General features: G+C 32.3%; 1 long non-coding RNA gene across 1 annotated transcript; it reads left to right on the top strand.

The window, feature by feature from the left end:
• The first annotated feature begins 1,054 nt into the window (after positions 1–1,054).
• Positions 1,055–19,559, top strand: LOC143074713 (uncharacterized). The gene is made up of 5 exons (XR_012978024.1): positions 1,055–1,208; positions 4,511–4,589; positions 16,039–16,150; positions 18,317–18,444; positions 19,355–19,559. It is a non-coding gene; the product is annotated as an uncharacterized LOC143074713 (long non-coding RNA).
• The last annotated feature ends 3,109 nt before the right edge of the window (positions 19,560–22,668 follow it).

The following is a 22,668-nucleotide window of genomic DNA, read 5'->3' as shown; positions in this document are numbered from 1 at the left end:
GAAGATCCCCCTCAGCTGTCATAGCTTAAGTGGGAAGTTTGCGCAAACAACATTTTAAATTTAAAAACATGACCTGTTTACTTATTCTTGACAACACACCAATAAAAGTTAATAACAAATAGACATTTAAATATAAGTATAAATCTGAATCTAGGTCTCTTTATTTTATATCTTTGAATTTTTGATTTAAATGAATTTTGAAATACAGGTTGGTAAATATTTTTTTAAGACGTTGGTTTTGGGTCATTTAATGATTATGTCTCTTTGTTGTATGGACTGTATTTTAATATGGTATATCAGCTGTGAAAGATTTTCCCACAATACAAACAATTATTCTATTGGTATATATACTACTAACGAAGAAATCTATTTCATTGAGCCGCAACTCATCTGAAACCAATCAAAGTCGGAAATATTTGTGATATGATGTATATTAAATTAAGTGTTTTGTTCTTTCAAATTTGTCTTAAGAAAAATCTTTTTCTACAGAATGACATTTTTTTGAGAAAAGAACTAAATTCGGAGACTGATGTTGAACCGTGTCTTAAACGCATTCACATGCTCAGTCTTCTTACGCCCACGTCTAGTGTTTCTTACTTCATACTTATCATAAAAACATAAACATATTTTTTTAAAGTACTAATAATTCCTTATTTAAGAGCTGACGCCCAGGATAATTGTGCATCTCCAGAAGTAATGAATTGCCAAATGAGTTACGATGGCGCGGTAGAAATTGCAGAAAGCGACAAGAAGATAATATGCAGGTCAGACTTTTTTTTATTTAATTATGTTTTGCTTTTTGTTTAATTCATTTCTGTTTAAAGTATTTTATATTGCTGACAAACAATTTGTTTGCCCTACTTCTGCATCCTTATTAAGTGTTGTTTTAGCGAACGAAGCACATCATATTTGTGACATATTTGATAACGATGCACGTCATATTGGTACACATTTATTAATGTTTGATAATGATAAAGTCAACAAGATTATAACATGATTAACGATAAAACAAAAAAAGACCACGAAACGACCCCTGTTATCCATATTTATCAATAAGCATGTAATGAATGCTTATTTGTACAAAGGTTACTTCTTAATAACGAACTAGACACATACATAATTAAGGAAATACGAAAGATTGAAACTTTCTCGAAACTTTAGTGTTACCGACATCATCATCAGTATATCAGCTTATTCGTCTGGAACAGGTAATTCTTTTTACGATACATACTGGAAACTAAATGAGCCTATCTATAGGTGTCAATCATATTAATTTTGTTTTTATTAATGCATGTATGTTATATGATGAGATTAATCAAAACGTCATTTATCACTGGTATTAAAGAGATAACTGCAATTACGATTATCCCAATATGGCGACGGCAGATATAGGTAAAATCTTTACAGTCAATTTACTTAAATGTAGCATGTTTTTGTTAATAGTTACTCAGCTGCAAGGTTTTTCTATACCATTACATCATATTTGAATCGTAACGGTGCACTGGAATTGTCTAAGCGCTTTGAAAATTGCGGTGAAAAATTCGGGATGATAATCGTAACTCTATGGAATTTTTCTTGTTTGATAATCGTAATTTCTTTATCGGATAATAGTAACCAAAAATTAAATTTGTCCTTCAGCATTTCAATCGTATTGTGTGTATTAAAATGCAAATGTACAGTTAATTGACGACATTAACGAAAAATAAAAATAAATGAAGAAACTTACAGGTTAATATTTAAGACAAATTTACTTATAAATCTCTCGATTTATTGGCGTGTTTTTTTTTACAAAACCGTGATTTCTTGTCCAAGCCACTTTAAAAAAAATGTTTTTGATCTTTACAAGTAATTTTTTGTGCAGTCAGTACATGGAATTAGATTTAACATTTTTTAAGCAAAGAAACATACTATTTTTAGAGGGACTAAAAAGCTATGGATTCCTGGCATTTCCCTAGACGCCCTATTCAACATTCATGCTCAATGTTTGCAAGAGATATAAACATAAGGGTCTTACAAAAGAAATGATGTCTTAATAACGGCATTTTAATTGTGACAAAAAAGAGCACATCAAATGGACCAGAGTGATATCGTATTATTGTTAATGTCCACTTCGCAACGGTTCAAATCTCCTTCAGTATCTGGTTTTAAAATTATGAAACAAAATCAGTGTACAGCTTAATACGTGTTTTGATGAATATAATCCTTTTTGTTACTATTGCAATATGGAGATTGTGGGGAAAACATGTAAATATGTCCACTACAAAACGGTCACCTACGAAACAAGTATTGGAGATTTTTATTTTTTTCAATTCTATTCGTGCAAAACAAATAGCAAGGGTTAGTTTCATGTAATTTCCAGTATGTTATCAACATAGTATAGGGTTGATGTCAACTACGAAACTTTTTGTCCACTACGATCCAAACGGGTTTGTCCACTCGACACTCATGAAAATGTCTACTGCATAACATAAGTTGTATGTTCATATGTGAAGTACTGTCTAATATTTATCGATAAAAAATGGTTCTCACATTCAGAAAAAAATGAGATTTTTCTAGTTTATAAAGTAAAACAACATAGAATGTCTATAGGAGACATTAAAATGCAATAAGATGTGCGTTTAAAAGCAGTTTCGTAGTGGACAAATGTCCTCTGCAAAAAAGTACATACATTATGACAATGATATCATTTTAACGAGTATTTAAGATTGCACTTTTTATTTACAAACAGGTCTACAATAGAGGTATTCAAAATAACTCTTGAAATTAAAATTTCGACAAGTTGATTTTTAATTTTTTTTTTTAGGTCTGAAACTCACACTTTTATTGAAAAATGCCCTTATAACAGACAACAATATGCATTACCTTTTAATGTATACATGTTGAAGGCCGTACATTGACCTATAATGGTTAACTTTTTTTGAAATTGTTATTTGGATGGAGAGTTGTCTCATTGGCACTCGCACCGCATCTTCCTATATCTTTGTACCTGTTCAATATATATACAATGAAGCAGCTGTCGGTTCAGGTATTGTGGTAAGTAGATATTCTAAGTGTTTTCAAAGTCTCAATGTTATGTGCGCGTTTAAGGTGATTTTTGGGGGAGAAAATGGAGGGGGATTAGCAATATCCCATATCCCAAAAGTGCAAAACTGTTGTTCTTAATTTCTCGTCAAACTGTCTCTGGCGAATACTAAACGTCTTTCCTACTTCATTAAGGCATAACGGGTATGGACTATCGTTGAACCAGCAGTCGCTTCCCGGGGGAAGAAATGGCACACATAGCCACCTGCATTAAATGATTTAAAACAATAATTACTATATTTACTATGTTTTTATTCAGGATAAATCAATGTTCTTTAACAGTCTTAGGGCCAGCTGAAGGACGCCTCCAGGGGCGGGAATTTCTCGCGACATTTAAGACCTGTTGGTGACCTTCTGTTGGTGTTTTTTTTTTATCTATGGTCGGGTTGTTGTCTCTGTGATACATTCCCCATTTCAATTCTCAATTTTATTAATCACAAATCTGATGTAGGGTGACACATGCGTTTCCCCTAACAAGTATTGCCATATATCATAACTTCCTTTAAAATTGCCTCTTCGCTCATTCCCAAATTTTGTGACATTCCTAGTTCTTTGGAGTTTTGTGTATTTTAACATAGTTCGTGTTTTTCCCATATCGAAATTTCTTGAAGCTTGTTCACCCTTCAAATTTATGTAGCTGTTTTCATTAGAACCATAAATAATATATGCACAAAAAGATTTGTCATAAGATGTTGAAACGTGATTAATTCATCACCATAATTTCATGCATCAGATATACGTTTTTAGTGTCAATATCAATAAAACGCTATCCAGTTACGATTATCTTCTCATTTTTTAATACCATAATTACGATTATCTTTTGTTCCGAGTTACGATTATCATCCCGGATTTTTCAACGGCAATTTTCAAAGCGCTGAGACAATTCCAGTGCACCGTTACGATTCTAATATAATGTAATGGTATAGAAAAACCTTGCAGCTGAGTAACTAGTGACAAAAACATGCTACATTTGAGTAAAATGACTGTAAAGATTTTACCTATATCTGCCGTCGCCATATTGGGATATTCGTAATTGCAGTTACTATTATCTCTTTAATACCAGTGATTTATACTAGTTTTCTTTTGAATAAAATAAATTTAAAAAAACGAAGTAATCTTCTATTTTCGAATAGGATGATTATTTATAGAAATAATGATAAAAAAATTAAAAACAAGAACCAATTAACACAACTGTAACAGTTTTTATTTTTAACTTCCAAATACATCTTGCTCTGGTTTATTATTTTTCAAAGAAATCGGTATTTGTTTCCTTTTGTATGTAAACTCTAATAATGTCATTGTTGTTTTTATCAATTTTATTGAAATAATTACAATATTTGATGTTTTGTTTTCAATTATTTATCATTATAATTTTAATCTTGAATTAACTTATACTGTACTATTTGTAAATGTGCTTTTTATTTTATAGAGGGAAAACATAAAAATGGTGCGCCTGTCTGTCGTAACTTTAATTGCCTGTTTTGTATCTATTAGTATAGTCATGCAAGGTAGGATATGATCTTATTCCAAGTCAGTCCACGAATCATATTTTCGTTGACTGTCCATCAAAATACTAAATCCATCGGATGTGTTTTAATTGATTTAAGTCTCTGATGCGTATTTGGCTTCTTCTAACCATGGAAGTATCATACTGACTTCCATGTTCTAACTAGCTTTATGTAACTGCGAGTATTCTCAAATCGTACTTTCGTGTTAGGGTTACCTGTTGACACAATTTTTACTTGTTTTGTGTTATATTTCGTCTCACTATTTGATATGTACCACCTTTGATAAGTATTTAGCATGACGATTACTTTACACTTGTACTTGTACTTTGAACAAAAAAAATCATAAATTTTGTGAATGTTTACTTGTGTCATATAAAATCAAACTTAATTGTTCTTTCAGTGTATGTTCACTTGTTTTTGTTTAAATGTCTTTTTGATCGAGTTAAATAGAAATATAAGAAGGCGTGGTATGAATGCCAATGAGACAGTTCAACTCTCCATCCAAGTCACAATTTGTAAAAGATAAACCATTATAGGTCAAAGTACGGTCTTCGACAGAGAACCTTGGCTCACACCGAACAGCAAGTTTTAAAGGGCAAAAAAATTTACTGTAGTGTAAAACCATTCAAACGGAAAAACCAACGGTCTAATAAAATTGAGAATGGAAATGGGGAATGTGCCAAAGAGACAACAACCCGACCATAGAAAAAAACAACAGCAGAAGGTCACCAACAGGTCTTCAATGTAGCGAGAAATTCCCGCACCCGAAGGCGTCCTTCAGCTGGCCCCTAAACAAATATATACTAGTTCAGTGATAATGAACACCATACTAATTTCCAAATTGTACACAAGAAACTAGAATTAAAATAATACAAGACTAGCAAAGGCCAGAGGCTCCTGACTTGGAACACGCGCAAAAATGTGGCTAGGTTAAACATGTTTGTGAGATCTCAACCCTCCCCCTATACCTCTAGCTAATGTAGAAAAGTAAACGCATAACAATACGCACATTAAAATTCAGTTCAAGAGAAGTCCGAGTCTGATGTCAGAAGATGTAACCAAAGAAAATAAACAAAATGACAATAATACATAAATAACAACAGACTACTAGCAGTTAACTGACATGCCAGCTCCAGACTTTAATTAAACTGACTGAAAGATTATGATTTCATCATATGAACATCAGGCACAATCCTTCCCGTTAGGGGTTTAGTATCCTACCATCATAACATATATGAGAAGAACATAACCTCACTGTGTCTAAACCACACCGGCAAAATTTGCTCGGACTCGATGCTATCTAACATCCGGCACAATGACGGAACACCAATAGACAAAAGAAAGGTAGGTTTCTCCTTATTTTTTAATTTCTTTTATGATATCGAAGAATATATATACATATACAACTATTTTCTATTGTGAGATGCAATATTTTCTACAACCGTTCTCTATTAACGGAGAAATAAGTCAAAATGTATGTCAAAATGACGAATTGAGTGAACCTTGCCTCGAAATTGTTTAATTTCTCTTTAAATTGTTCACATTGTACGAAAAGAAAGGTACAGGAAGATAGATATTGACACGGAGATTGCAAATTTAGTTATTATGAGCATCTCAATAATTTTATCTCTGTGTATGGAACGAAAGAAAAGGTTCATGTCAAATTAAAATAAACCGGTTTCGTCAATGTTGTTACTACACAATCACCCGGTTTCGTCTATATATATCACCCGGTTTTTTTTCGTTTTTTTTTTAACAAACAATTTATGAAAAGCAACTTTGGCACGGATCTGAACAGTGTCTTTCGAGAATTTAAATATATATTTATTGTAAGGTAAACTTGACGTGTTAAAATCTAATTTAAACAGGCACTTTTGGACATAGTTAATTATGATAATACACATTTTCCTAAAGAAAGGCGTATCCCTTATTTCACTTAACTTCAAACTAATTTTAAATGGAATATAAATAATCAATAGCAAACACTGGTATCTAATTATTTTGTAACATTATTATATTTTCTTTGTTTATAATAGTAGAATGGAAAGATAAAAAATAAAAGTATGTGTTTTGATTGTGCCATAATTTTAATTGACTATACTATATTATATACACTATGCATTCAATCATTGACGAACAGTCCCAAACCGACTATAGTCTATACTGTTCTGCACAAGTTTATCATGCATGCAGTCCTGCCATATACTGTGTTCCTTGCGCACTAAATCAAGTTTTCACACTTAAGCATCCATAACATAGCAGTGAGATTTGTAACTTTCTACCCGTTTCTGGTAAGCACATTTATTTTCCTAGGCATGTTTTTCACATTATATTTACAGTTCAAATTCATATTTTTTACAGTTCAAATTCATTTTTTTTACAGTTCGAATTCAATTGAAACTTCAAGATAACTTTCGAAAACAATACATGTATCTGACAGTTTTGTATTTTCAATGTGAATAAAAGTTGGTTTGCAAAACATCACCGTCATTTATATCTAGGTCTTATTTAGAAGAAGTGACGGTAACCACTTATCCCATATACATTGACAATGAGACAACTTTTTTTAGACACAAAAATGATGTTGAATTAATCAAGTTTAGGTCACCGTATGCCTTAAACAAGGAGAAAAACACACAAACCGCATGAAAGCAAGCTATAACAGGTTCCTAAATTATAAATGTAAAACAATTCAAACAAGAAAACTACCTGCCTATTTTATGTTCAAAACGCATATGGTATAAAGCAATCAAAGACAACCATGGAATTACAAGCCTGTGACTCGGGAAATGGACTGAGTCAAAGTGTTGTCGCTGACACAAACAGTACAACAAAAGTACAAATAATAAAAAATGATGAATAAACCTTAACTCGTCCTTTGACAGAGCCTGTATAGTAAATTCGCGATTTGTGCCAAAACTTGTATCATAGTTAAAATTATCCATTAAATATGATAAATATACATGTATTCGCAGTTTACTATGAAATCCACTATCACTGAACTAGTATACATATTTATTAAGGGGCCAGCTAAAGGACAACACCGGATGCGGGAGTTTCTCGCTTCATTGAAGACCCATTGAGGCCTTCGGCTGTTTTCTGCTCTGTGGTCGGGTTGTTGTCGCTTGGAATTTGTATGAACTTTTCATGTTTAAATCCCCCCTTTTTTGTTTTGTTTTACCATATATGTTTTCTTATATAACTAAGAAGTGTATAAAGTTTGATGCAGTTATAATACTTCGTTTTTGAGATATGGCGCGACATGTTAAAAAAAACACATTCCTGTTTCACTTACATTTTCTGTAACTCAAAAAGATTTAATTTGATTTTCACTAAAAGGTTTACAGATCGTTTGGCCATTATAAGAAATAACTATGTTAAATTTTAAGAAAATGAGATAAGCTGTCCTGAAGTTACGGTGCGACATGTTTATAGTGGACAGACGGATAGATGACATAGATAGACGGACGGACGGACAGAATAACTGATAGACAGAGGAACGGACGGATGGAAGGAGGGGGTGTATACAATAATACGGCCTGTCAAAATTGGGATGGGCGTGTAAAAACGCAAAGAAATGAAAAAAAAATCGTAATTAAGGTCAATAAGTTTTATTAGGATATCGGCCAAGTCGATTTATTTGTATATTTGTCTGCCTTATCATTTTCCTATATAACTTTTACATATATTTGAAAAAAAATGTATAGAAATCGATAAAAAGAACTTGATATTCGGCATTTATTATGAGAAACATAATCCAACTGACATAATCCGATTGCCCGGGTGTCCCTGTTTTCTCATTTCTTAAAATATTTTAATTCGGTATACACTTTATAAGATAAGTGGCGAATCTAGATGACGTATATGTTGCACGCCCCGACCCCACCTTTGGTTGCCAAAACTTTATTGATTCCTGTATTTAAAGATTTTGTAAAGCAAAAAATAATCAAAATATTGTTCGACTCGCTACGCTCGGTGGTATGTAAAAGTTGTTCGAAATACGCCCACTTTGAAATAAACTGAATCCGTCTGTCCGTATATATTGTCAAAATATATTGTCCAACATCAGTGTACGATCATCATAACACAATGGCGACAGTGCAGACTGGTTTTTTTTAATAATGTTAACAAAATATTTATTATTGAATTTTATCGATGACCTGAGACTATTATACTTATTTGTACATAGCAGTATAGTGATAAATAAATTTTATTTTAATGCATGGTAGTTGTAATCCTACATTCATTTTCTATGTCGATTATGCATGCATATACATTTGCAGGGCCGTAACTAGGGTTCGAATTCAGGGGAGGCAGAGGTTTGGGGACCGCCGATTGAGCCGCCTTTGATAGGGATAGAGGGCGCAGCCCTCGCCGATCTTTTTCTCTCAGTCATTGGGTAAAAATTACCCGTTTCCCTTCGATTTCCTTACTTTAAGAAACATCAGTATTTGCTTGAACATGGAAGCAACTTTTATGCAAAAACAAGCTGAGATTGCTGTTTGGGGTGAGCCAAGGCTAGCTCAATCTTGAAGGCTGTACTTTGACCTATAATTGTTAACATTCAATACATTGTGATCGTGGATTTTTTTCTCAAAGGATATGGCTAAAATTACCCGTTTTCCTTCGATTTCCTTACTTTAAGAAAGATCAGTTTTGCTGTATCCTTGGAGCAATTTTCATGCAAACAATTATTATCTGTATTTTCTGTATTTAAAGATATTTTTTTAAAAACTGGTAAGTTAAACAAAACATATAAAGCAAGATTATAAAACACAAGATATTTTTTTTTATCGAGGATCTTGAATTTCAATATTGTTGAAAGCTGAACAGACATATAACATCAAACAGGGACTTTCTATACTAGTCTAGTATATACTTAGTATAGAAAGTCCCTGCTACAACGAATGGGAGTGTTTACATACTAAGGCATTGGCCATAATGTTCTCGTACGATCAGGAAACTTAGAAGAAAAAAAAAAGGATCCAACAGAGAGCTGCTGATTCTGCCAGTAACGAATTTCCGATATCTTAAAAGATTCACAATACAAAAGGAAATTCCTCTCAGTGCTTAAATAATTGAGCCCCAAAATAAATGTGAATAGTTAAGTTTTTATTCAAAATTATCGAGAGCAAAGTTTCATATGTGTTCTCATACGAATACTGACCCCCTCAATACTGAATAACAGACGGACGGCCACAAAAAAAATACTGAAACGGCAAGTTTACTTTCGATCAAAAATCCGAAAAATGACAGACATATCACGTATCATGATAACACTGTTAAAACTGTTAAGAACTTGTGTTGTTTATAATATAAATTCAAGTTCTTCGTGTTCATAGTGTCAATATTTTATTTTTTTACTTCAAAAAATATTTTTGGTGTAGAAAATTCAGGGGAGGCAGTTGCCTTCCCTGCCTCATAGGTAGTTACGGCCCTGATTTGTCTTATTATCGACGTTTATCCTTAAGAAGATTTATTTTCAACGATGGTAGAAAAGATTACATACATGGAATGATTAGATTACTTATAAAGGTGTCCATTCTTGCGTGCGAGAAAATCACATATCAATTGTGTGTTTCGATTTTTAAGACCGTAAACTTTAATTTCAAGTTTAAAAATGTTCAACATATTTTCCCATAACTCATATAGAAAAAGCATATTTAGAGAGCTTTAATCTCAATATGCTGTTAAAAAATTTCGGAATGCAAAGTAAAATTAAAATATTTGTGTTCTATAAGAGTATGAATTTGCGTATTATTTATTTGAATCTGAGACTCATATAAATAATAAGCCGCTGTCCGGTGAACGAACTTGTTTTCGAACGACCAACAAAACTCCTTTTGAACGCTGAAGTTAAATAATCTATTATAATGTAATGCGATTATGATTTTTTTTATTTGACCAAACCGGGTTATGCATTTTGAAATCTATGACGAAACCGGGATGTATACATTGACGAAACCGGCCAGTTCGATTTTGACATGACCCATTTCTTTCGTTCCATACACAAAGTTACAATTATTGAGATGCTCATAATAACTAAATTTGCAATCTCCGTGTCAATATCTATCTTCCCGTACCTTTCTTTCCGTACAATGTGAACAATTCAACGAGAAATTAAACAATTTCGAGGCAAGGTTCACTCAATCCGTCATTTTGACATGCATTTTGACTTATTTCTCCGTTAATAGAGAACGGTTGTAGAAAATATTGCATCTCACAATAGAAAATAGTTGTATATGTATATTTATTCTTCGATATCATAAAAGAAATTAAAAAATAAGGAGAAACCTACCTTTCTTTTGTCTATTGGTGTTCCGTCATTGTGCCGGATGTTAGATAGCATCGAGTCCGAGCAAATTTTGCCGGTGTGGTTTAGACACAGTGAACCTGTGTCATGCCAACAACTGGTTTTTGAATAAATATGGAACGCCATCACTGCCTTTTAAGAAGAAACTACTATGACATGATGCAAATGTTGCTTACATGATGTGTATTCTCCTTTATATGATGTGAATTCTTCTTTACATGACGTGAATTCTTCATTACATGATGTGAATTGTTCTTTACATGATGTAAAATCTTCTTTACATGATGTGAATTCTTCATTACATGATGTGGTTTCCTCTTTACATGATGTGAAAACTTCATTACGTGATGTGGTTGTTTCATTACCTAATCTGAAAGTTTTATTACATGATGCGAAAATTTCTTTACGTTATGTTAAAAAGTCTTTATGTCTTATTTCTATTACATTATGCCAAAATATATATATCGTAATGTCAAATGGGTAACGAGGTAACAAACTCATATTACGTTATGTGAACACTTCGTTATGTCAAAACATCTTTATAAGAACACGGGACCTCTCGGACGTTATTATTATTATTCAGACTCCTTGGATTTTTTCCAAAGCTATAGGGTAAAATATTTTGCCCCATAACACCAATTTTTATTTTCATAAAAATCTTCAATAGCTAATTTTGAGATCCAAGTAATACCAATGCAAATGCAAGGTAAAAGTCCCAAGTCAGCCTTTTCCCGCCATTTTTTAAAACTGAAATATCTCAAAAAGGAGCTCCATGACCTATCAATATTGCTTAGCTTATTTTGTTCCTTAGCTGATGCTCTTTCGACTTATGGTATCAATTTTAATTTCTGGATTTTTTTTAATTTCAACTAAGTACATCCTTAAATGCATTTAAAGGGAGCTGAATATAAAACTTATGTAAGTTATGAGTGATGCTATACATTTAGAGCTTATATAAGCATGGCCGTGTCATATTTAAAATTTTCTTTTTAAGTATAAGTCTTTTTTTTTTATATATATTTATATAAATTTAGGAACCTAATTCAAATGAATTTTATATGAAAATAGTACTTTTTAGAGGCAATGTTGGCAAACCCCTTCCTAAAATTATTCGAAAATACTTCTCCTATATCGTGTATATCCAGAAACTATACGGTACATGTACAATTGTCTCACTTACGTTACTTTGTTACATATCTCACTTTCAAATTAACTAATCTATAAATTTATTTAAACTTAAAAAAAAAATCCATAAAAAATGGCTAAGAAGTGATACACAAACTTAAAAAGTGTGGACAAAGACCAGTATGGGTAGTATCCAGCATTCTGAAAGTATTGCATGGCAATACATAGTCCCCTACCAGTAAAAATTCATTATTCTCAAACAGAAAATTTGAAATTGATGTGTAAATTGTAATGTTAAAAGTAGATACCAAATACCAAATAAATATAACGGTAGTTAGACAAGCATGATTAAAACATGTGCAGAACATTGTGTGAGTTTTCTAGGTCTAAGGATCACATGAATTTGCAAAATATCATCAAATCAAAACGAAATTTAAACTTGATCTGTAACTTGTAATGGTCAAACTATAAACCAAATTTCAAATCTAAATCTGTAAGTTAATGACAAAAAAAAAGTGAAAAATTTATTTCTTGCATTATTTTTCTAAGATCGAGGACCATAACTTTGCAAACACAATTAGCACTTGATCTGTGACTTGTCATGGTTTCACTACTAATTTTTATGTCAAATTTTAAGTCAATATATTTAAAAAAAAAATAAAAAAATATGGAAACCAATTATCTGAGTGAATTTTCTGAGTCCAAGGGCCATAACTCTGCAAAAAATCCTCAAACCGTAACAGAATTAGAACTTGATCTGTACTTGTCAAAGTTATATTATATACTAAATATCAAATCAATATCTTCAAGCATGGCCAACAACAGTGCCATATCTCTTGCACGTAAAAGACATCCTTGTAGATTTCGAAAACGAGTAGGCTAATGCCGCTATAAATCAGAACTCGCATTTGCAAAGTGATAAGGGATTTAAATAAGTTGTAAAACGTGTTACCGAATCCATTATAAATAAATATGTTTAAAACTAAAAAATGCGGAAAGCTAGTTTTCCGGACGGACATTCTGACAGACGGATAAAGTGCAAACCTAAAGTCCGCTTCAACTACTCATAAACGTTTAGTATATAATACTGAGGTTCCCGTAAATATGAACCTTATAATAGTGTAATAAATGTGCCTAGTTAATTCCCCTTACTTTTGGATAGATTAATTATTTGTTGATTACAGCTAATTTCCTAATGCATGTAAAGCAAAACTTTGGTTGGATTGCTTGCTTTGTTCTTATAATTGTTTATACAAGCTTGGTAAATAAGATTGAAATCTTTAAACAATATATATAGGCGTAGTCGAAACTGAATATGTAATATTTGAATTTGATTGAGTGTTATCCTAATGATTGTACAAAATAAAAAAAAAGCAAGGAAGCTAACTAAAGTCTTGCTCTACATGCTTTTGGAAATTAGCTGTAAATGTTTATTTTGAGTTTAATTTGATTTAAACTCCATAGTGAAGTAAAAGTAAGGATTGTTAATTTAACTGATTTAGTATTTAACTTTTGATGTTTCTGTAATGTTTAATGAATATTAGTTTATTCAATTTGTTTTCAGTACCTTTAATGTAAAAGTTATCCGGTTTAATGACAATATAAGGATTTTAATTGTTTTTCAATCGGAGTCGGCCTTGTACAGGTCTAAAAAAACTCGCCGGTCTGTAGTATAAAAAGAAGATGTGGTATCATTGCCAATGAGACAACTATCCACAAAAGACCAAAATGACACAAACATTAACAATTATAGGTCACCGTACGGCCTTCAACAATGAACAAAGCCCAGTAGTCCACTTGAGTTTAGAGTTAGTCACCACTTCGGTGCAGTTCGCTAGAGTTAGTCATCTCTTCTTGGTGCAATTTTACTACTTAAAACACAACGCGAAGCCAATTTACTTTACTAAAGACTAACTCTGGGAACACTTTATTTTTCATTTTACATTTGAAATTACTCTATTTTTGAACTTCCTTTAAAATCGTTTGTCCGCAATTATTGTACATTTGTGACTAAACGTAGTCTCATTTAATTAATTGTCTGTTGTTCAGCCATAATCTGACATAAGGTGTCCAGATGGTCGAATAGGGACACAATACTGGCAACTACACGTCCCGGGAGGATGGTCTCATTTAACAATTTACATGACGTATAATTATAAGGTGACGTTCACATCAGGTAATGCAGTTATATCATCACGTACTGCAATATTCACATCATACACTAAAGTATTCGCATCATGTACAAGGGTTTTTATTTTCACAGCACATATGGAAAGTTTTGCATCATGTAATGAAACAACCACATCACGTAAAGACGTTTTCACATCATGTAATGCAGTTTTCACATAATGGAATGAAGTTTTCACATCATGTAATGTAGTGAAGTTTTCACACCATGTAATGAAGAGTTTCCATCATGTAATGAAGAATTCACATCATGTAATGAAGAGTTCACATCACGAAAAGAAGAATTCACATCATGTAATGAAGAATTCACATCATGTAATGAAGAATTCACATCATGTAATGAAGAATTCACATCATGTAATGAAGAGTTCACATCATGTAAAGAAGAATTCACATCATGTAATGAAGAGTTCACATCATGTAAAGAAGAGTTCACATCATGTAAAGAAGAATTCACATCATGTAATGAAGAGTTCACATCATATAAAGGAGAATTCACATCATGTAAGCAACATTTGCATCATGTCATAGTAGTGTCTTCTTATAAGGCAGTGATGGCGTTCCATAAATAAATGTGTTAGTTCCGATGCAAAGACCCTATAAGTGAATCAATATTAACGCCAAAACTATGCAATCTTTAATGACCTGACAACAGTATCGTAACTATATCCCTTCTTAATAAGTCTATTCAAAGGTTTTGTTATTTTTTTAGGTGAATACTGAAACCTTTGTGCTTTGTGAATATTTCCATAAAAAATTGGATGTGAAATACCTGAACGTATAAGAAGTCTGTATATGTTGAGCTATATTTACGAATGATGTCCTTATACCGAGGATAAAATTTAGTAAATGTTTTGACTAGTTTGTGATATCGAAAACCCTGGTGTAATAATTTTTCAGTAATACATACATTTCTCTCGTTAAAATCTAAAACATTGTTAATACACGAGCGAATCGATATAAAAGAAAACCACATTCAATTGATATTTTAAAATGTGTCTTTTTATTTTGTAGTGACATTACTTCTCATATTCGGGTGAAGGTTGACAACCGTTCAAAATTTAAAACCCGCTGCATTTAAATGCACCTTTTAAGTAATCAATTTACATCATTATATAAAAAAGAAGATGTGATGTGATTGACAACTATTCACAATGACACAGAAATTACCAATAGGTCATCGTTCGACTTTCAACAATGAGCAAAGCCCACACCGCAAAGTCAGATATATAACAGGCCCCGCAATGACAAATGTAAAACAGTTCAGACGAGAAAAATAACGGCATAATTTATGAAAGAAAGAATGAACGAAAATTTTTACAGATATGTAACATAACAAACGACAACTGCTGAAGCAGACTCCTGACTTGGGACCGGCTCATACACACAGAATGTGGCGGAGTTGAACATGTTAGCGGAATCCCGACCCTATCCTTAACCTGGGATAGTGGTGTAACAGTACAACATAAAAACGAACTATAAATATCAGTTTAAAAGGATTTACTTATCAGATGGATACAAATAGAAATACATCTAACAAAACACATAATGAACGTGCATGGCTGGGTACGTGTACATCACAACAAGAAGAAGACACTATAAGTAGACATCTGAGAGTACTCGAAATTACTAACAGCTAGTTCAAAGTACTAAGAACTATGACCAATGGACTAGTTTTACGTTGGATGATTGTTTCTCTTCGTTTGTTTTCCTAAATGAAGGAGTTTAACAGACATGAATATATCGCGTCAATGTTGTGGGACCATAAACTCGTTTATACTCAACATATAAATCTAAACATGTACTAATGATTCCTTAATTTAGGAGTTTACGCCCAGGATGATCCACCGTGTGCTGATACAGGAATAAATAATTGCCAAATGAGTTACGACGGTGCGGTAGGAATAGCAGAAGGAGACAAGAAGATGATATGCAGGTCAGACTGTTTTTATGTATATATTTTTTTTTTTTTTTTTTTTTATTAATTCATTTAAGTTTAACTATTTTATATTACTGCAAAATACTTTCATTGTCCTTTTCTGCATCATTCTTAAGTATTGCCTAAGTCCAATAAACTGCATTCCTCTGTATAGCATCCAACCAAATAGATTAAGGAATATCTTAATATATGATGATATATATGTATTCAGATATAAAATTGGGAATGGAAATGGGGAATGTGTCAAAGAGACAACATTGTCGATTGCATGCTCCCAAATATTTTTTATTATATATATTCTGATGCTTAGCAAGCTTACAAATGAAAATAAAGTTTCACTTTCACTCGAATGAAATAGTCACTGGCTAAGATTACGTTGAATTAAGTGATCTAAAATGTAACAATAAAACAAAATATTGTTGGACACTATATATAATTGCTTGATGATTTGTTGGGTAAGGTTTGTGTCTACGGTTACGTTGCGTTATTGTTACGTTAGATTTATTTAAACTTCTTCGATTATATATATATTTATTTCCAGATTTGATTTGGGTGAAAAATTTGAATGTCAAATTTTATACAGTAATAACAAACGCTTTTTGCGATAATAAAAAGCAATGAACTAAAATTCTGCGAATTACTGTATGGTTGATTCCAATTGGAGAGAGATGAAATAGTATTAAAATACAACATAGAATAACCTCACATGTTTCCAACAAATATTTTTGACGAAAATATAAACATTTTTAGAATGACAAAAATAATTTTCACCAGTAGCATGGCACACATTTAAAGTTGATAAAGAGATATTGCAAAGTGGAACTGCTTATCAAAATAAGAGGATATGGTTTACTTTTATAAATTCTTATTTGGATGGAGAGTTGTCTCGTTGGCACTCATACCACATCTTCCTATATCTATATATGGTATGCTTGCCAATGAGGCAACTATCCACACGAGACTAAATGAATACAAAAAACAGACGTACACGTTGCTGCATCACTCGTTTGTAATGGCTATCTAGGGTGGTCTCATCAAACATGCGTCGGACTCGTATACTCTTCTCAAAAGCACATGCTGGAAATGTAGAAGATGCAATAGAAAACAAAATTAAAAAAAGTTGACCTTAGACACAAATATTATTGTGATGTTCATAATTAAGCTGTTCCTTAAATACAAACTACCATTCCAGCAAGTATATCCAATGTAACAATAATTTCATTTTATCGTAATCGTAGCCAGTGCCTAATTGGTAAAAGAAAATCAATGGGAAATAATAACAATAGTCCAAATGTTTCGCCTTCTTTACTAACCATTGACTTTAGGTTGATTATCCTAAATATAAGGCTTTACTTCAAATATCACTTAAACTCAACATAATCCAAGAAAATGAGTTCAGATAAACCAAATGAGAAATACATGTTTACCCTACAATCATGCAGTACACCAAATATAGATGACCTATTGCTTATAGTTCATAAGAAGAAGGGAAGAAGAAGATACTTCCGAGAAGAAAAAAAAAACATTGTCCAATGACCCATGAAATTAGGTCAAGGTCAGATAAACCATGTCAGATAGATATGTATATATACACCTTAAAATCAATATATGCATTAACTATGGTGACCTATTGCTTATCGAATTAAAGAACAGCCGGATCAAAACACAAAATACTTACTGACACTGAGCAATGATCCATGATCCATGAAAAGAAACCGAGGTCAAAAGAACACTGTCTGATGGGTATGAGGGCCTTGCAAGGTACGCACATACTATATAAAGTGTCCGTTACCTTATTACTCATAATAAGAAAGCAATTAACATTACAAAAAAACTTTCAAGTAGTAACTGAACCATGAAAATGAGGTCAAGGTCAAAGGACATATAACAGACAAAAATTTCTTAACCGACAGGGCATCTAAAGTATGAAGCACCCAGGTATTTCGCCTTCTAAAATGTAAAGCTTTTAAGAAGTTAGCTGAAGCCGCCGCCGCACCTGTCAGATCACCTTCACTATGTCGAGCTTTCTGCGACAGAAGTCGAAGACTCGACAAGGAACATCAATGCTATATCAGAATACCTATAAATTGTTTTAAAAAAAACACAAAGTAAATACATGTATATTGATTAGTTGTTTATTACATGATTTTATTTGAAGCACAGTGCAGCGAAAACCTATCTGGATTGTTTGAATCAGGTTGTTACTGACTGCAAATTGAACTTGCCTTCTGTCGTAAGCCAAACAATTGCTCCTGGCAAACAGGCCCTTTCTGATAATAAATGCGGAAGCGGTATGTATGCTAAACTTTAATAATTTTGTATATTACTGCATGGTATTCAATGATCAGTCTATAATCGGTTATATACAATATTAAATAATATGTTTAAGGAGATGTGGTACGGTATGATTTGCCATGGACAAATATTCACTAGAGTCAAGACGATATCACTGAAGATTTTTTTTTCTTCTTGCAAATTATCGAAACTTTTGATTTATCTACCATTTACACAAGGGTCCATATAATTCCAAAACTCACAATCATATTGACAAACCTGCCAACTTTTCAAATGCCAATGGGGGTTTTGCGTGCAAGATGGCTGTCATAGTCCTCAAAAACCTTCAAGGAGGCCTTCAAATACATTTTAATGTTGTTTTTTGGCTTCTTCATACCTTTACAAGCCTAATGTCATTGTAAAATTAATTGTTTTGTTAGAAATTATGGACAAAATTGCTCTTTCAAAATTTCAATTTGGGAGCCTCAATGGGGGAAATCCCCCGCAAATAGTGACAGTTGGCAGGTATGTATTGAGAAAAGTGACCCAACTTAACATGATATGCAATACTACTACCACAGTCTTGGTACCATGCGCGTCGCGCAAATTTCGTACACCGTCTATACTCGATATCATACTTCCAGTAGCAAGTGTTTCTGTATTGCGATACTTAAATAATGAATTTAGATTTTAGATATCAGTTTATAATTTATTTTATAGATCAACATGATGGGAAACATATAAGAATCTTACACTTTTTAGAGCATGGTGTTCTTCTGCCGCCTTTTTATGACAAAAGTTGTCATTCAATAAGCCAACAAATACCATTTTCAATAACATCTGAAACTACTATAACACTATGATAAAATGTTAGATGTTTCAAGATTGAAAACTTTGAATTTATAACAAAAATATTTTTCTTTGCAGGAAATAGTGCTGGAAGTCTTGTTTTCAACTTGGTTGCAATGGTTTCGGGACTAATATTTTATAAACTGTTTTAGACAAGATACTCAAAATCTATTTGTACATGTAAAAATATTTATAAATCATAACGAACGAAACCCTATTTGGACACTACAGATATTTGTTTATTGTCAACATTAACTTCTAAAATAAATAGATTGTATATTTTTTTGATAGTTCTCTTTTTTCCTTTTCAAATGATTCTGTTTTCTCTTTGAAAATATCTATTCACGTTTCGGCAGTTAAGTTTATTGACAGGTTTTATGCATTCTTATGGGTAACAATTGCGCACCTTTTATAGCAGACTTGTTCCTGCATTGTTATGAATCACAGTCTATTTTGCATTACCTTGATGATATGTTTGCTTTAGATAATCCTGATTTTTTATTATGTACTGTGGAAATTAACGTTCTTTGCATTTGAGCAGCATTTTTTGTCTTTTTCTATGTTTTGATATTTTAGCTTCACATTGGAAACCATATAAAAAAAATTTACGTCCAAAAAGATAATTTTTCGTTCCCTAAATATGGTCGGTGATATTCCTTTCTTACAGTACCAAAGGCACGAGAGCCTGTGAACGGTACGTATATTTCAGAACGTGTATGCAATTCACGTATCTGTAAATACGTTTTTTTTTACGTACAACCGGCGAATTATAAGGTCAATGATTTCGTTACTCAAATTAATCAAATTGGTACTAAATTCTATCATGAATAAAAGACTGCTATGAGCATTTGGCTGAACCTAACGTAGACGAGAGACCAAGGAAACCGAAAGGACATTCAAACTTATAAGTCGAAAATATTCTGACAATGTAATGGCCAAAAAAAAAAAACAGAAAACAAGTCGATAAGCCAAACAACGATATAGAAACTCAAAACCTTGAACCTTACATAGTCGTCGTCAACATCAGAAAATTTTGATTGATCAGTTGCATTGGCCCAGGGAAATTCTTTTGTGTTCTTTATATTGGTTCATGTCCTTGTTTTGGTGATTCTCTCATTCATGTGCAAGTACATCCGAGTTTTTGAGTCTTTACATAGTTTTACATCCCTCCGTGTCATCTGAAAATGTTCAGTTACACCAGGTAGGGCAAAATATATTGTGTTTATAATAAACAAGATTGTTCACTCTGAAATGTCTTGCTTTTACTATTAATATTATTTTGAATCTTAAATATAAAGCTTGACTGCAAAAATTACATCAATTTAACATGATCCAAGAAAATGAGGTCAAGGTCAGATAAACCAAACGGTAAATAGATGTACACCCTAAAAAACTTCCATACACCAAATATGCTTTAAATATAGTCGACCTATTGCACATCAAAGAAACAAACTAAATCAGGAAAGCTTAACATTGAATAATGAACCATAAAAATTAGGTCATGGTCAGATGACAATTTCCAGACAGATATATACACATTCCATTTACCAAATATAGTTGACCAATTGCTAATAGTATAAGAAAGACAGACCAAAATACTAACATAATAGTTCTTGAAAAAAAAGGTGTATCACGATAATGACCAGTTCTTCAAAAACTATTATTTTTATTTCATTGAGGAACCATGTTTTTAAAAATTCTCATAAATTCAAAATGTCCAAAGCAAACTAGAGTAGTTGTGCGATTTCTATGGCAAAGATTGAAGACTAGTCGTAGTAATACTGCCATTCATTTTAATGCAAATTTTTAGTATATGAATACTGAATCAAGGTCTCTATAATTTTATAATTTACGAAAACATATGGTAAGCAATTCAACAACTTAAATATTATTTTGAAAACAGGAAAATGTTTTATTAAAGAGACATCTCTCTAAACAGAGAAACCACGCCCCATCGGTCATTAACAGAGAAGCCACGCCCCAACGGTCATGAACAGACGGAAACCACGCCCCAACGGTCATGAACAGACGGAAACCACGCCACACCGGTCATTATCGTGTAAAAATCCGTTAACGACCGGTTTTATAGTCCATCTTGTTCTGTTAATGACCGATGGAATTTATTACTGAAGAATAATGAATGTCATGTGGTCCCTTTTTATCCAATAAGAGAAGCTTATTCTTAACCGATATGAAATAAAAATCAATAACACTGAGCAATGAATCATTAAAATGAGGTCAAGGTCAAATAATACATTCCAGACTGGCATGATTATCTAAAATATTTTCATACACCAAATATAGTTGACCTATTGCATGACCTATTGCATACAGTATAAGAGAAACCGATCAAAACACAAAAAACTTAACTTAACCATTTAACCATGAAAATGAGGTCTAGGTCAGATGACTCCAACCAAATAAACATTTACACCTTACAATCCTTCCATACACCAAATATACTAGAATTATTGCAAACAGAATTAGAATAAACAGCTGCGCCATGAACGCATGATACGCCCATCATCTTGTGAAAAAACATAATTAATGTTTTTGGAATAACACATGGCCCATGATGGGCTGTACAGGAAGTCATGCTAAGTATATCCCGACTCATTCCTTATTCCTCTTCAATAGGAAGAGACAGAAAATAAATTGCTCACAACAGGTTTTATATGTTTTTTTACAAAAAGGCTCAATAAAAAATTCAATAACTCAAAAATAAAATAAAGAATCATCACAAAAAAGTATACCAATCTTCAGATTAATATAACTAACAAGTGTGTGAAGTTTTATAAAATAATCATAAATAGCTTCTGAGATATGACAAGACATGTCAAAACTCCTCCCCCCCTTTTTTTTTATAAAAATAATTAATAACACTTAAATAAAATCCAATCATCACCAAAAAGTATACAGATATAAATAAGAAGTGTGTAAAGTTTTAAGCAATTATCATAAATCGTTTTGTGATACAGCAGGACATGTGAAAACCCCCCTATTTTTTTTTTACTCTAAAATGAAATTTTAAATTATCACCAAAAAGTATACAGATTTTCAGATTAATATAACTAACAAGTGTGTGAAGTTTTATGCAATAACCAAAATAGTTTTTGAGATTGGGTGCGACTTGTGAACCCCCCCTTTTTGTAAACAGAAAACTCCCCCCCCCTTTCCATATTTTAGTTACAAAGTCCCATAACTCAAAAAGTTGTAATCTTATTTTCACCAAAAAAGTATACAGATTGTTTAACAATCATAGGAAACAATTTTGACACTTTAAAAACAGACCAAAACTCAAAAAACTTAACTATAACCACTCAAGCATGAAAATGAGGTCAAGGTCAGATGACAGCTTCCAATTGGACATGTACACCTTACAATCATTCCAT

Source organism: Mytilus galloprovincialis, chromosome 5 (assembly GCF_965363235.1).
Source record: "Mytilus galloprovincialis chromosome 5, xbMytGall1.hap1.1, whole genome shotgun sequence".
Classification (NCBI taxonomy): Eukaryota; Metazoa; Mollusca; class Bivalvia; order Mytilida; family Mytilidae; genus Mytilus; species Mytilus galloprovincialis.
This window is presented reverse-complemented; position numbering and strand designations above follow the sequence as displayed.